We start from the raw sequence: 13,962 nt of genomic DNA on the forward strand, positions 1-13,962 counted from the left end.
CAACAAGGAGCATAATCCTGGACAGATTACTAGGACAGATTATAAGCACTGAACTTGGACATATGCTGCATTTAAATACTTATTGTGTGGTCAGGTACTTGCAGCTTAGGAAATGCCGTAATTGAGTTTGCACTTATAACTTCAATTTCTGCTTCTTTGTACCTGATATGCCATAATATCTCATGGGAAAATTCATGTCATCGAGTACCTGAAACATCTTGACTTTACACAGTGGGAATCCCTAAACTAATTGCTATTGGTAATTTCATTCCAGTTGTTGAAGTACATTACACAACTGCAAACAATGCTTTGGAAAGGGATTATCACTTTCTGATGGCTTTTTCCTCTTTCTTTACGGGCAAGTCACCTCTGTGAGTACTTTAAAAACATTAATTCATGCATTTGCAGAGACACTTTATATGATGGATGAGGTGATGGTGTAATTCTATACATGAGTGTGAAGAGAGCAAAGTCATGAATGTCAGCCTGTTCCGAAAGTCCAAGGAGAGCTTTGATTTCTTTTCCAGTGTTAACATTTTGTGTGTTCTGGGTTCCCACTGACTTCACTTTTGACATTTCCAAACTGGTTAGATATTTTAATTATGAAAACCAAAAGCAGACTGACATAAACACAGTTTCCACCACTTTTCCAGCTTTTACTGGAGTAACTGGGCCAGGATCATACAGGAAAACAGGATTTCAGTCCTACTGGGGGGCTCTGCCACTGCCTGAACCCTTTCTTTTTCTGGGGCACATTTCTGCCTCATTTCCTGCACATTCACTTTACATATTCTGAAAAGAAATTATCTGGGAATATCAGAGACAAATTCATTCCATGAGGACCAAGTTTCATGCACGTAAGAAGCAGGAATCTTATTAAAAAGTACAAAGTAACCTCCTGTTTGCAGAAGTTCTCTAAATGAAGCCGGCACACACAACACTTCGTCCAACAGGAAACTTGCAATTTTAACATGTCTCAAAAACTTGAGTGCTGGTTTTTATTTTACTTTAATATGAATATAGCTTCTCAAACAAACAAAGGAAAAAAAAAAAGAGAAGTGTCACAGAAACATTTTATGAAAAATCCTTTTGCTAGGATTTTTTCTCCTGAGAAGCTGAGAGGCCTCAGAAATGAAATGTGAACAATATTTATCTGCTGCTGTGCAATGCAAGAGGTGCATCTGTGATTGGTCTCATGTGGTTGTTATTAATTAATGGCCAATCACAGTCAGCTGGCTCGGACTGTCTGGTCAGTCACAAGATTTTATTATCATTCCATTCCTCTCTATTCCTTGCAAGCCTTCAGATGAAATTCTTTCTTCTATTCTTTTAGTATAGTTTTAATATAATATATATCATAAAATAATACATCAGCCTTCTGAAACATGGAGTCAAGATTCTCATCTCCTCCCTCGTCCTGGGACCCCTGTGAGCACCAGCACAGAGAAGTATAAACATGTACTACTTTCTGTGCCCTGCCTCTCCAGAAATGTCATCGTGGGTAAACACAGTTATACCACACAGGGTGTAACAGCACTGGACCCTTCAGTACAACACAAGGAAACTGCCCAGCAGCTTTTTCCTGTCTTCTACACAGAGAAATCAAGAGAGGTCACTTACCTTTTCAATTATTTCAAAGTTATTTGACGATAGCAGGCACACACATTTACTCCAAGAATTATGGAGTCACTCTAAGATCCCAGAGGGGTTTCTCCTCCTTCCTCTGCCATTCAGCTTTTGGTTTTCCCTGCTAACCACATTCTCTCTGTCTTCTTCAATGTGCAGCAGCCCAGCAGACCTGTGCACTGGTCAGTCTGCATCTGCAAGCTCTCCACTGGGGACTGTTGAGCAAGGAAAGCCTGAGACATTGCCCACAGTCTCAGTTTTAGCCCACAGTAACTCCCAGGACCACGACAGAAATGCTGGGCATTCTGCTGAGCTCTGGAGTCCTCAGACTAAGCCACCTCCTTGCTAAGCCAGCAGGGAGGCAGGGACAGAGAAACAGCTGTGGGGATCCAGTGACCCCACTTCCTACAAGGCACAGCAGAGTAAGAGTTTATTAATGTATAGGAGCATGTAAATGAAAATGCTACATATAGATGCAATATTTCTAAAAATTATATGCCATACCCAATTGCCATAAAGAAGTCAAAACAGTAAATGGGATGTCTTATAGTTAAGAAAAATCTATTAGTCTTTACTGAACACATAGGAATTGTTTTCCCAGACTTACTTGGCCAAAATCTGACTGGTCCTAAAAGTAGCAAATTTACATCACTAATATCAGAGAGGTTCTGCTGCCCAATTCCAAGTCTCTGCTCCAAAATGTGACAATATCTGATCATTCTAAAATCTCAGTACCAGAGAAACTGAATGTGAGAAACAATCACTTCACAAGGTGTCCCTATATGATCCTGGAAACTCCTAAGTGTGACCTCCATCTTGGGAAAGTTATTAGCAGAAACTATTACAGATGCAATTTTGAAGATGGATAAATATAGTGTACCTGGAGAGAAGTCACCATCATTTCTGTAAGTGCACACTGGGAAAATAACGAGTAACTGCATGTATATAAAAATGGGTTCTAAGTTACCATAATTCCTCTTCCCTCTCCTGAAAAAAATTGAGCTTATTGTAATTAGCTCTACAAAGAGAAATAACTCTTAGTATTAAGTGAATAATCTTAAAATCTATTGGATTACTGGAATAAAAATCAACACAGGATAATAAGCAAAGAAAACTAAAATTCAGAAGAAAACATCATTGTCCTGCTATATACATGGATGGCATGTCCACATCTTGACTACGACATCTACCTCTGTCAGTCCTACCTCAGAAAGAATAAAAATGTAGAAAAGGAGCAGAGAAAGGTAACAGAGATAGCAAAAGGCATTGATTTGCTTCACTTGAGTCAAGAAATTGATTGTAGTTTTCTCCAAAATACAACAGAATTCTTCTTATCTGACAGATACAGTAAAACCATGGAATTAGAAGTGATGGCAGAATGTGAGTTAAAAATTATCACTGTTTCTAAACTCAGAATAGAAAATCAATCAGCCATTTACAAATTAAGTCTACCCAGAAATAATTTCTATTATAGAAACCGAAAATATAAATGGATTTTAAACATGCTTCACAAATTCATGGAGGGTTTGTCTGTTGGTAAATAAAGAGCATTGGGTACCAGCTGCAGGAAGAACTTCCCTCCCTCACCTCCTGTGGCAGCTCAGGATGTCCCCACCTTGCAGGGATCCCCCTGCACGTGGCTGCTCCCCATGTCACTCCCCATGTCCCCATGTCACTTCCCATGTCACTCCCCATGTCACTCCCTGCGTCACTCCCATGTCACTCCCCATGTCATTCCTCATGTCCCCATGTCTCTCCCCATGTCACTCCCCGTGTCACTCCCATGTCACTCCCATGTCACTCTCATGTCACTCTCATGTCACTCCCCGTGTCACTCCCATGCCACTCCCATGTCACTCTCATGTCACTTCCCATGTCACTCCCCATGTCACTGCCACATCACTCCCCATGTCATTTCCCATGTCCCCATGTCACTGCCCGTGCCACTGCCCAGGGGTCTGCTGTCCTTAGGAGCTGCCTGACATTTCACTTTCCCCCTGGCTGTCCTCACTCTCTCACCTTACTGACCAAGCACACACCAGCCCATCCATGCCAGATAAAGTGAGAGCATTCCCAGCTCTGCCCTGGCTGACATTCCTGTGCTCTCCTCCGTGTCTCTGGCTGTGTATCAGCTGGGTTTGTATCCCAAAGAAAACTTTTCATGGTACCATGAAAACTCTGCTTTCCCAACAAGCCAGAACTACTGAGTCATGGAGATATCTTATTCTCCAGCTATTTAAATTCTAATTTATTATGCTGTGTTGTTTAAAATCATATTTAGTTGAACCTTTGTCAGAAAACACATTTTACTTCTAAAAGTAATGCAATCAGACTTCTCAACAATTTCTCCAATTCCACAAGTGTGGTGAGGTGCATATGAGAAAGCATTATTCAAACCCTTTGGCAGCTCAGGATACAATCCCAACTAGGCAAACAAACTGTTCATGTGGTGATGGAGCTAAAATAAATATACCACAATATTGATGGCACTTTGTTATAAAAACCACTGCAAGTAATAAAACTTTTAAATTATAAAAAAATAATAGAAGGACAGAGACCACGTCTCCACTGTAGAACTTCTCTGTGCACTTATTTTCTGTAAGAATTTCTTCAGAGAGGGTATTAATATGGTATTTCTCTTGTTTAAATGGAATTAGTAGGAGCTGAATGCATTTACATACATGAATATCACTAGGAGTTCACAAAACTCTGATTGTGGGTAGACATTTGAATTATGAACACAAAAAGCAGACTGACATAAACACAGTTTCTTTCTTTGTCAGATATGATTGAAACTGGCCAGCAGGTTCAAAAACATATCAGAGATGGACTGCATTACATGACAGTAAAAACTGAATTTCCCCATGAAACCTACTACAAAGCCCTGCTGGAAATTTAAGGGGAAATCTGGAGAGAAGGAAAGGAATTCTGGGCCCTACAGTAACAGATGAGATGAAGTAAAGACAATAAAAAACAACATTAATTGAGTAAAGAGATAGGCACAGAAGTATTTAAAGCAACTATTCACTCTAAGGAACATCTCAGAGTAGCCTTACTCTGAATGGAAATTAAGTTTTGCTAAAATATGACATTTCTGACATTCAGAAGTATCAAGTGTCATTGCTCAATTAGCAAACCACATGTAAAGTGATGAAATGATGATTTGAAACATTTGTCAGATGCTGCCCAAATATCAGTCAACTTTAGAAGGTCTCTGTAAGCACAGACATAAAAGAAAGCTTAGAAAAGAGTAATCTTCCATTCACCTGTAGCCATCTAGTAATGATACTTCAATACACTTGTACACGGCATTAAACTACTAATTTGACTTTGATCTTCTTGACAAGTTTATCTGAATTTAATGAGATCTTTCATGCTGGTACTGGTCTGCATGACTACAAAGGAGCTGACAAATTGCTCTTTATTTCTGAATTTTACTAAAGAATCTTCCTCTTAAATTGTATCGTTAGAGAAAAAAGTATATTCTTAACAGTTTTACATCCAAGTCTACCAATAAAATCAGAGCATCAATGAAAAAATAAGCAGAAACGGTGTATTTTAATGTAGAATTGTGCCAATTTGATCTCCAGGCCCTTGATTTTCCTATTTATTCATTGAACTTGTGCAAAGAGCTTGAGCTGAAAAATGTATTGACTTAATAAATGGAAATTGTAAACAATTATCATACTATATAAAATTCATGAAGTACTTTTAGCTTAAATATAATTAATCTTTCATTAATCACATAAATATGCAATTTATGTATTTCTAGGATCTAATACTTTACTTATGCAAAGTATAGTATTACCTACTGCCTAAAATCTTCAAATGTAGCTGTATAGAATAAAAGTGTTAATCAACCATCAAGCATTACTAATCTGAAGTGTTAGAAAGGTGGAGCAAAATAGTTTATAAACAAAGTCACAAGTCAAAAAGGCCCAAATAATAAAACTAAACTAAAATGTTCATGTTTTTTATAATACTTCATCTTACCTGAATTTTCCCAAAAGGATTAGCACTTTTAATATCAATTTTACGGCTCATGTAAAAGAATAATTCTGATATTTCTAGCCCTTTGACTGGTAATACTTCACTACAGAAACAAACTCCTTACTCATGTGCTTAATAAAGAATTAGACTCTTCCTCCATTTTATATTTTACTCCAGGAGAATTCTTGCTATGAAACTTACCTGTGCTCAGTCTTTTCTTCCTTCCTTTCCAAGGTGTTAAGTTATTAATACTGTAGTAATGAAGTCCATTTGATGTTATGCTGGCTCGACAGTCTCCCAACTCCACTTGGTGTGTTGTTTGATAAATGAGGAAACTCAATGAAGTGTGAGTAGGTTAACTGGTGATTGATCAAACGATATCCAGTAAGTAAAAAGAAAAATGTGTTAACAGTGGGGAGAAGGACTCTGGGTTCAGAAAAGAAAAAGAGACTAAAACCAAGTAAACCCATCTAAGCTGGATTTTTTTTTCATGGTGACAGAAGCATTTATAACTATGCTGTCTGACAAATGTCTTAAGTCTACCTGAAATAAAGGTCTGTGTTAAAGCTTTATAGAAGGATACTAAGAAGAGCATGTGGGAGCTCAGCTCTCTCTTGTGCAAAATAATTGAGTTCAGCTCAGTGGCAAGCTCATAGTGCCTGTGAAGTACTTTGTATGAAAGTATTACCAGTCTTATAAAGTACTTCCAAGCAAGATGAACTTAGGTCCTAGTTCACTTTAATTCTTGTAAGATTGAAAAGATAGAAATGTTGGTGAAACTACCTGATATTTTTGAGCCCAACTTCATCATCATCATCATCTTTTCTTCATGTTTGAACAAAAGCTGCATTTCTCTCTGCATCAATCCATGTAACTTGTTGTCCAGCAGTGGATGCTAGAGCCTTACAGCTGATTCCCACAGCACTCCTCTCTACCACACAGAAGTGACCAGTCTGCATGTGGGTGTTCTGGCATTAGCCCAGATAACCCTTGTGGCAAACACACAGAAGATATTTCACTTTTTAACATTTTATTTTCAAGTCAAGTAATTGTAGTATGCACCTGATCCCTTCATCTGCTTCCACATAACTGCACAGCTCTAAATATAGAAGTTTTCTTTGTCATTCACATTTGAACTAATGCTACTATGTGCTGCTAGGCACAGGAGGGTGGACAGCAGGGCTCACTTAACAGTTTGAGAGGCTGAGAAAGCTCCAGTCCAGTTACAACTCAGTGGTCAGCATTTTGGTGCAGGGATTGATTAAGGCAACCACTGGAAACAAGGATAAGAAAGGAAGTTTCAAAGCAGTTGCCCATGATCAATATTTGTTGTTCACACGCATTGCACCAGGCAATATTTGCACAGGACATGGGCTGCAGCTGTCCTAACATCTTCAGTAAATCAACAATCATGCTGATATATGTCAAAAGAATACATAAATTAACTCAGAAGAGAGTATTTCACCAGTCAGTCATGGAATGAAAAGGTGTGGTATGTGATTTCATAGCAAGCTGAGTCAGAAATAATTTTTTGTGGACTGAAGGGATGCCAGCTCCTTATGAAACAAGATCAGATCAGGCTCTAATGCAAAGCCATTTTCTCTCACTGCACATCCCAGACATCAAGCTGTTCTTCAGCAGCTGTAGTTGGTATTGATGCCAAGCCAATACTGAAATGTGACAAAATGTGGGAATTACCCAAAGCCAGAGTTCTTATTCTTGAGCCACGAGGTCCTTTTGATATGTTTGGCTGCCAAAAAAGATTGGAAAATTAGGGTATTTTTAACAGTTTATTGAGGGAATTTTCCCATGTGAAACCTATTAATTATACCAGCATACATTGGGGTCAGAAAATATTGTGTTACAGGTTAGAAAACATACTCAGAGATGGCAGGGTCCTTTGGTTTTTTGGGTTAAGGTAGCACAATATATTCACAGTAAAGTAGATATTATTTACAAAATTTTTTACCAGACAGATACTAAAAAGACTTTGTTGCAGATACTACTCTACTATCTACAGCCAATCACTGGCAATGTGAAACCACACATAAAAGAGAATAATGACTTTAATGTTAGTAGGCAACAAAACAGGCAAAAGTCTATGTAATGCCATATTTATTGTTTGAAAAGTATCATTGGGTTCAGTGCAAAGGTTACTGAGATAGATTTTGGCAAAGATTCTCCAAATAGATGCTTGAGATTGTTTTGTACATTTGTGCATGCCTAGAGACATGGGATGAATTTTAGCTTATTTTTCCCAGGGCTGCTGATTCAAAGATTCTGAAGCAGAATGAACAGAAGTACAGCATGGTATGAATTTTCAGGTCTATTTTTCAATCTCATTTTTTCAATTTTGATCTTTTTGTCTTGATCTTTAGAAACTGCTGTTCTTGGGCCCTTCCTTAGATTGCCAACATTATTTTTCACCTTTTGATTTGAGTTGCAGAGAAGGCTTTATAAGATTTATACTACTGCTTGTTTTCCCTTGCCATAAAACCTGGGAGTCACCAGGAAAATTTTGTCCCTTAGGTAGATTAATTTTCCTTTAAGTTTTCATGCAGCGATGAAAAAACAGCACTTAAAGGAGTTGTAAGACAGGCCCAGAGGAAACCTACAGCATAAAAAAGAATAAAAGTTCCAAGTGAAAAGACTGAAATTAATTTCTTTCTAAGCTGCCCTCAGAGCAGGACTCAAGCTGAAGGGGGGATGTGACTGCTAAGGCCCAAGTCAGCCAAAGGGGTGGGTTAAAGCAGCTCCAGGGTTCTTGAGCTGTTCCCTGGAGGTTGCTTTTATGCCATGTTGCCATCTAGGGATCAGCAGAGTGCATTCCCAGGGGCATGCTCCAACACATGCAGGGCCTGGAAAAACATGGCTGGATTTTGTGTGTATTCATTTCAAGGATTACACAGACAGCAGTCATATCTGTGATTCTCCCTCCTACTCTTGCATTATATGTAGAAGAAGTTGGGGCCAAAACTGGCCCAAAAATGTGTTGTCAGTTTAGGCGACATTAGTTACCATTCAGGAGGGGTAATCTTTGTACTCAACAACAAATGAGAATCCTTCAGAGTTCAAATGAAATAGGACACTAGTATTTATTTCCCTCTCTGTAACTCGAAGCTCTGAACATAACATTATCCCACACTTCAGGACTGTTGACCTACCAAACAGAGTATTAAAATTCTAGTAGGCTGTAAGTTTTATCTTTTCAACAGAAGAGAAAGACAAAAAAATACAGGCAGAGTGTTGCAAATGGTAAGAAACAGAAAAATCTTATGGGGAAAGCATGGAGGAAATGCAGTGCCTGTGGAGCAGGGAGAAAAAGAGCAGCGAAGGTCATGACAGGAAAAGTAAAATAAAGAGTCATGCAAAAGTTGAAAAGAATAGCAAAGCTTCATACAAGAGCATGCAGGGCACACAGGAGCCCTGAGAGGGACTAAGAACACAAAGAGAGTCTGGCTGGCAACAGAAGGATGTGAGGCACTGTTGGAGAGATAAGGGACATCTTTATCATCTGGAGGAAAAAGTACCACAGAGCCTGGGTATCTCTGGCATGGGGAAAAGTCTGGAAGATTTCTGAGATAAATAAATATGAAACTGGGCTGAGTGAGGACTGGAGAGATGTAATCAGTTCTCTGCATGTGCACTGTGCATACTGGAGCAGGCAAATTTAAAGAAACTTTGGTAGGGCAGAGTCAGGAACAGGATTGCAGTAAAAGTAATCCAGGATTAAAACCAGTGGATGAACCAACATGAAGAGCAATGTGGTTTATGGCAAGGCACAAAGCCAGGATTAAGTTAAGGAGTCCTGAGTACAAGCAGAGCAGTGGAGCATGCCATAAAATCACAGACTAACCCAGGTCAGAAAGGTCATCAAAAGATCATCTGCTCCAACCTTTCACAGGAAAGGGAGTCTAGGTCAGATTACCCAGCACCCTGTCCAGTCACATCTTGAAAACCTCCACTGGCAGGGACTCTACATCCCAAAAACCACCAGTGATGGGGACTCTACCACACCCCTGGAGAGGTTGTTCCAGTGAATGCATTTTCTCACTGCAAAAAATTTCTTTCTATCATGATGAAACCTCTCCTGATGCAACTTCTTCCTGAAGCCCTTCATCTTCTCCATGTGACTTCCTGTGAATTGAGAACATCCATCCTCCTCTCTTTAAATACTGGAATACTGTGATGAGGTGCCCCTCAGCCTTCTCTTCTCCAGGGAGAAAAAAATCACACTCCTCTTTCCTTATAGGACAGTCTGACCAGCTCTCTGATCACCTTTGTGGCCCTCCTTTGAACCTGCTCCAGTCTGTCCATGTGTTGCTCGAACTGTGTTGACCAGAGCTGGACACTGTACTCTAGGTGTGGCCCAACAAGACATTCTGTGCAGAACGGGATTCTCACATCTCTTCTATCTCTGCCAGTCCCATCCCTGCAGGTGCAGCCCAGGATTCCGTTTGCTTTTCTTGCTGCAGTGGTGCACTGCTGACTCATATCAGGTCAGGTTAGACAGATCTGTCAAGGAGCAGAAATAACAATTTGGGAGTGTGTCATAGATGCACGCTGAAGCACAGATGTGCCCAGTGTTGGCCTGGGGACAGTGTTGAGTAGCTGGACCCTTCCTTGGTGGTGGGGCTGTCTGTGCCCTCAGCACTGCGGGGACACTGCAGCTGCCCTCTGACAGGTTCTGCCTGGCCAAAGCCAACGTGCTCAGGTGCATGGCTCTCTCACGCTCTGTATCTCAGGGTAGCTCAGGTCCCATCTGTCAAAGGTTCATTTCCAGTGAGGAAATGAACCACACTGCAAATGACAAAAATAGGAATGTTTTGAACACAAGAAGTTTCAGTTCCTAATGAACGTGTACCAGAATTGGCACCTTTTGCTGACAGTCAGCATCTTGCCATTCGCTTCCCTTAAAAAAATCCAGTCACCAAGAACTAAATACAGCTGCCAATAACTTTATTAATGACTGACACTAATGCAGAAATTTTCAAACTAAACTACTCTTCCAGGTTTCAACAGTCTTCCATCACAACTAATTCGACTCTGTTTTCAGCAAATGTGCATTCTTGAAAAAACACATTTTGACTCTCAGAAATAAACCAAATATAAGCAAAAAAATTCTAGGGAAACAAAATCAGGAGGAATGTTAATGACTATTTATAAGGTAAAACCTGAAATTCTGTTACCACGAAATAAATCCCATGCTAGTTTTAAAAATTTAGAAGAAACTGAGATTAAATAAACAGCTATGAGAATAAAGGAAGTATTTATAAACTGTTTATTTCTCCTTTTCCCTATTTGTGGACTGAGGCACACCTTTTTTAAGCTGGCCTCTGTGGTTAAGGCAAAACAAAAGGCTTTTTTTTAAATCTTATACCATACTGTGAAGCACATCTCTGTAAGGTTTAATGATCTCTGTTGAAAGTGTAGCTCACCACTTGCAGATGTGCCATTTACAAACCACTGGGAAATGTACACATTAAGATTTTTGTGTGGCAGTCTGAGCCTTGGATGCTGTGTGTATTCTCCATCTTTGCTCAGACCAAGAGGGCTCTGGCAATGCTTGATGGAAATTTACTGTGCAAATAAGGTGTTGTGATCCAGCTGGCAGTACCTGTACTAGATCTAGCTTGTAGGATGTTTCCTTTTGGTCCGATATTTCTTCTTTGTGGAAATTACAGAGGATTTTTATAGACAGAAGAGAAAGGCTCTTCCAGCCTCTTGCTAAGGGATCCCGCTGCCATTGGTCCCTGTGAGTGTAAGGAGCAGGGCAAGGAGCACATTCCTTACTGTAGATGAGCAGCACGGGAATGGAGGTTATTGTTGCCTCTGCAGCACATGCAGGGAGAGCAAAATCACAGCCAGAGTAAGATGAGATATGCAAGGCTCTGCATGAAAAGGCAGCACGGTAACTTCACTAATGTGTACTTTCTCCTGCTTGGTTGCATTTCTAACCAACAAGCAAATTAAGTTTGGGCAGCTTAGTCTTCACAGCATTTTCTAACATTAATAAAAAGACTAATCATAAACACATTGTTTAAACTTAAAAATAGGGAAATTGCCAGTAAATACATACTGTAAGTCAGGATCTCTAGAGGACCAACAAGAATCTTAAAAAGCAAAGAATATTTGATCACAAAATTAGGGCACAAGAAATAATTTTAAAATAATTAGGTAAAAAATAGGTCACAAGTCTAGTATTTGTCCCTGAGTGGTTTGAAATATTACAGCTGATAATAATAATGCAGAAGAGCAGACCTGTCAAATAGGCAGTTTCATATTTGAGAATATGATGGATGCTGTAATAATACCAGAGAACGTATTTGAACCACTTTGCTTTCCAACAGCAATTAATAATGGCATGAAAAAGCAGCCACTGTATTCTAATATCTTAAAATGATTAATGCCTTATCATTTGCATCCTAGAATTTCAGATGAGATGACCAATTAATGCCTTGAGCTTGCTGACCAGATTTTATGTTGCCTGATTTTAGCTCCTCAGTAAAAGGTGTACAAACTGAAACAAAATTATTTATAAGAAGGCTAAACTTATTTAAAAGCTAGGAGGAGAAATTGAAGCTTTTATGACTGCAGTTCATAGTCTTGCTGGATCTGGAACTGTAAAGGACTTTGGTTCAGACATCTCAGACCCACATATCCCCAAATCTGTATGCAAATACAGACTTTTCTTAAATTCCCCTTGATATCCTCCTTCCAAAGCTCATCAAGCTTTTGCTGACTAAACTGGCTTCCATTCACTATGTCACCAGCATCAGAACATTTCAGAAAAGAACACTGAATTGTGACAGCGCTGCCTTTGCCACACAGATGGTGCATTTGTTTGCAGCAGCAGTAAAAGTGAACACCAAGGGTGACTCTGAACAGCTCTGAGATGTTTTCAACAGTGGCCCTTTATTCTAAATGACAAATGTGAATTCAGAAAGGGACAGATAAAATCTGCTGAACACATAAACCAGTCAGCAGGCAAGTCAGCGGAACACAGATGGACTGCAGCCATTATTCACCTCATCTGAATCCACAGCGTTGCGGCTGGAATTTCCTAGGTACAATAAATCATATGGGAAAATGGTCTCCAATGGTAGCTCATCTAATAAAATCCGTAAGATTCCCTTAATTATCAGAAGGTGAAAGTATGAGAAAAGAGCAGAGTGAACCAGCAATGCAGAAGCACCAATTGCTCACTCCCTTGTTTTGGCACAGCACACCTTAAACAACCCAAGAGCAGCAACAGGTCTGTCCTGCAGAATGGGAGCAGTGCTCTCACAAGGGCTACTGCAGGCACAGAGGAGGAGTGAAAGTAAGTGAAAAAGATGTTTTTACAGTTGGTTGTGCTTGCAAACATAGCACTGAGTATTTATTCAGGATCAGGTTTAATACCTGGATGAGGATCCAGTGCTTGGACTAAAAAAGCACAGAATACCTTTCCACATAAAATTTCAGGATCTGGACGAAAGCTTATATGATTGTTTCAAATATCAGCACATAACAGGGACAGTATACAGAACAACACCAATCAAGTAGCTGGCTAAGTTAAAGGAAAGCTTTCACAGTGGGCTTTTCTTTTTTTCTAGATTTTTTCTGACTTTATTCTGAAATCACACCCAGTATTTCCCCATCAGCTTCAACCAATTAGACAACTAAAAGAGCAGAATTTTTCAAAATGTGTCTGTGCCAACATGAAATGGCTAAATTATTTTTTAATAAGTATTTAACCATGTTGGACTTGTCATATGGACATAGCTTTAATTCTGAAAGGTCAGCATTTTTGAGTCCTATAGCAATTCAAAAGAAGATATATTCCAAAACCAAAGATTGTTAATTCATAAAAATTTGTAGACTCTGACCTGACCAGTCTGTGCAGGGGATCTGATTAGGTGCTTTCAGGCCATCAACAAATATACAACACAAAAAACAGGAAGGGGAGAAAAACTGTACTCCAAGATGTGTGGCATACCTTGGCAGCCAATAGCAACAGATGTTCTCGGGGTTTATTTCTGGTTTTTATTTCCAGAAGACCTGCACTCATTTTTGTTATAAATTGCTTTTCCACTTAAATTGACTTCATTCTTTTTCCACACCTTTTGCCACCAAACATCATCCTAAAACCATGAGATCTGCACTGGCAGGACTTGTGATGTGAGAAGAGTGAAAGACACACCAACCTGTGACAACACTGGGCTTTAAATCCTCTTGGTCCAGTCATAAAGCATTTGAATACAGGGTCCCAGCACAAGGACAAGAAGTCAGCAGTACAAGTTCAGTGTCTGAAGCAAATGAAAACACTGCTTAAGGTAAGAGTAACATGGAAAGGAATCCTTACTG

Source organism: Zonotrichia leucophrys, chromosome 2, assembly GCF_028769735.1.
Source record: "Zonotrichia leucophrys gambelii isolate GWCS_2022_RI chromosome 2, RI_Zleu_2.0, whole genome shotgun sequence".
Taxonomy (NCBI): Eukaryota; Metazoa; Chordata; class Aves; order Passeriformes; family Passerellidae; genus Zonotrichia; species Zonotrichia leucophrys.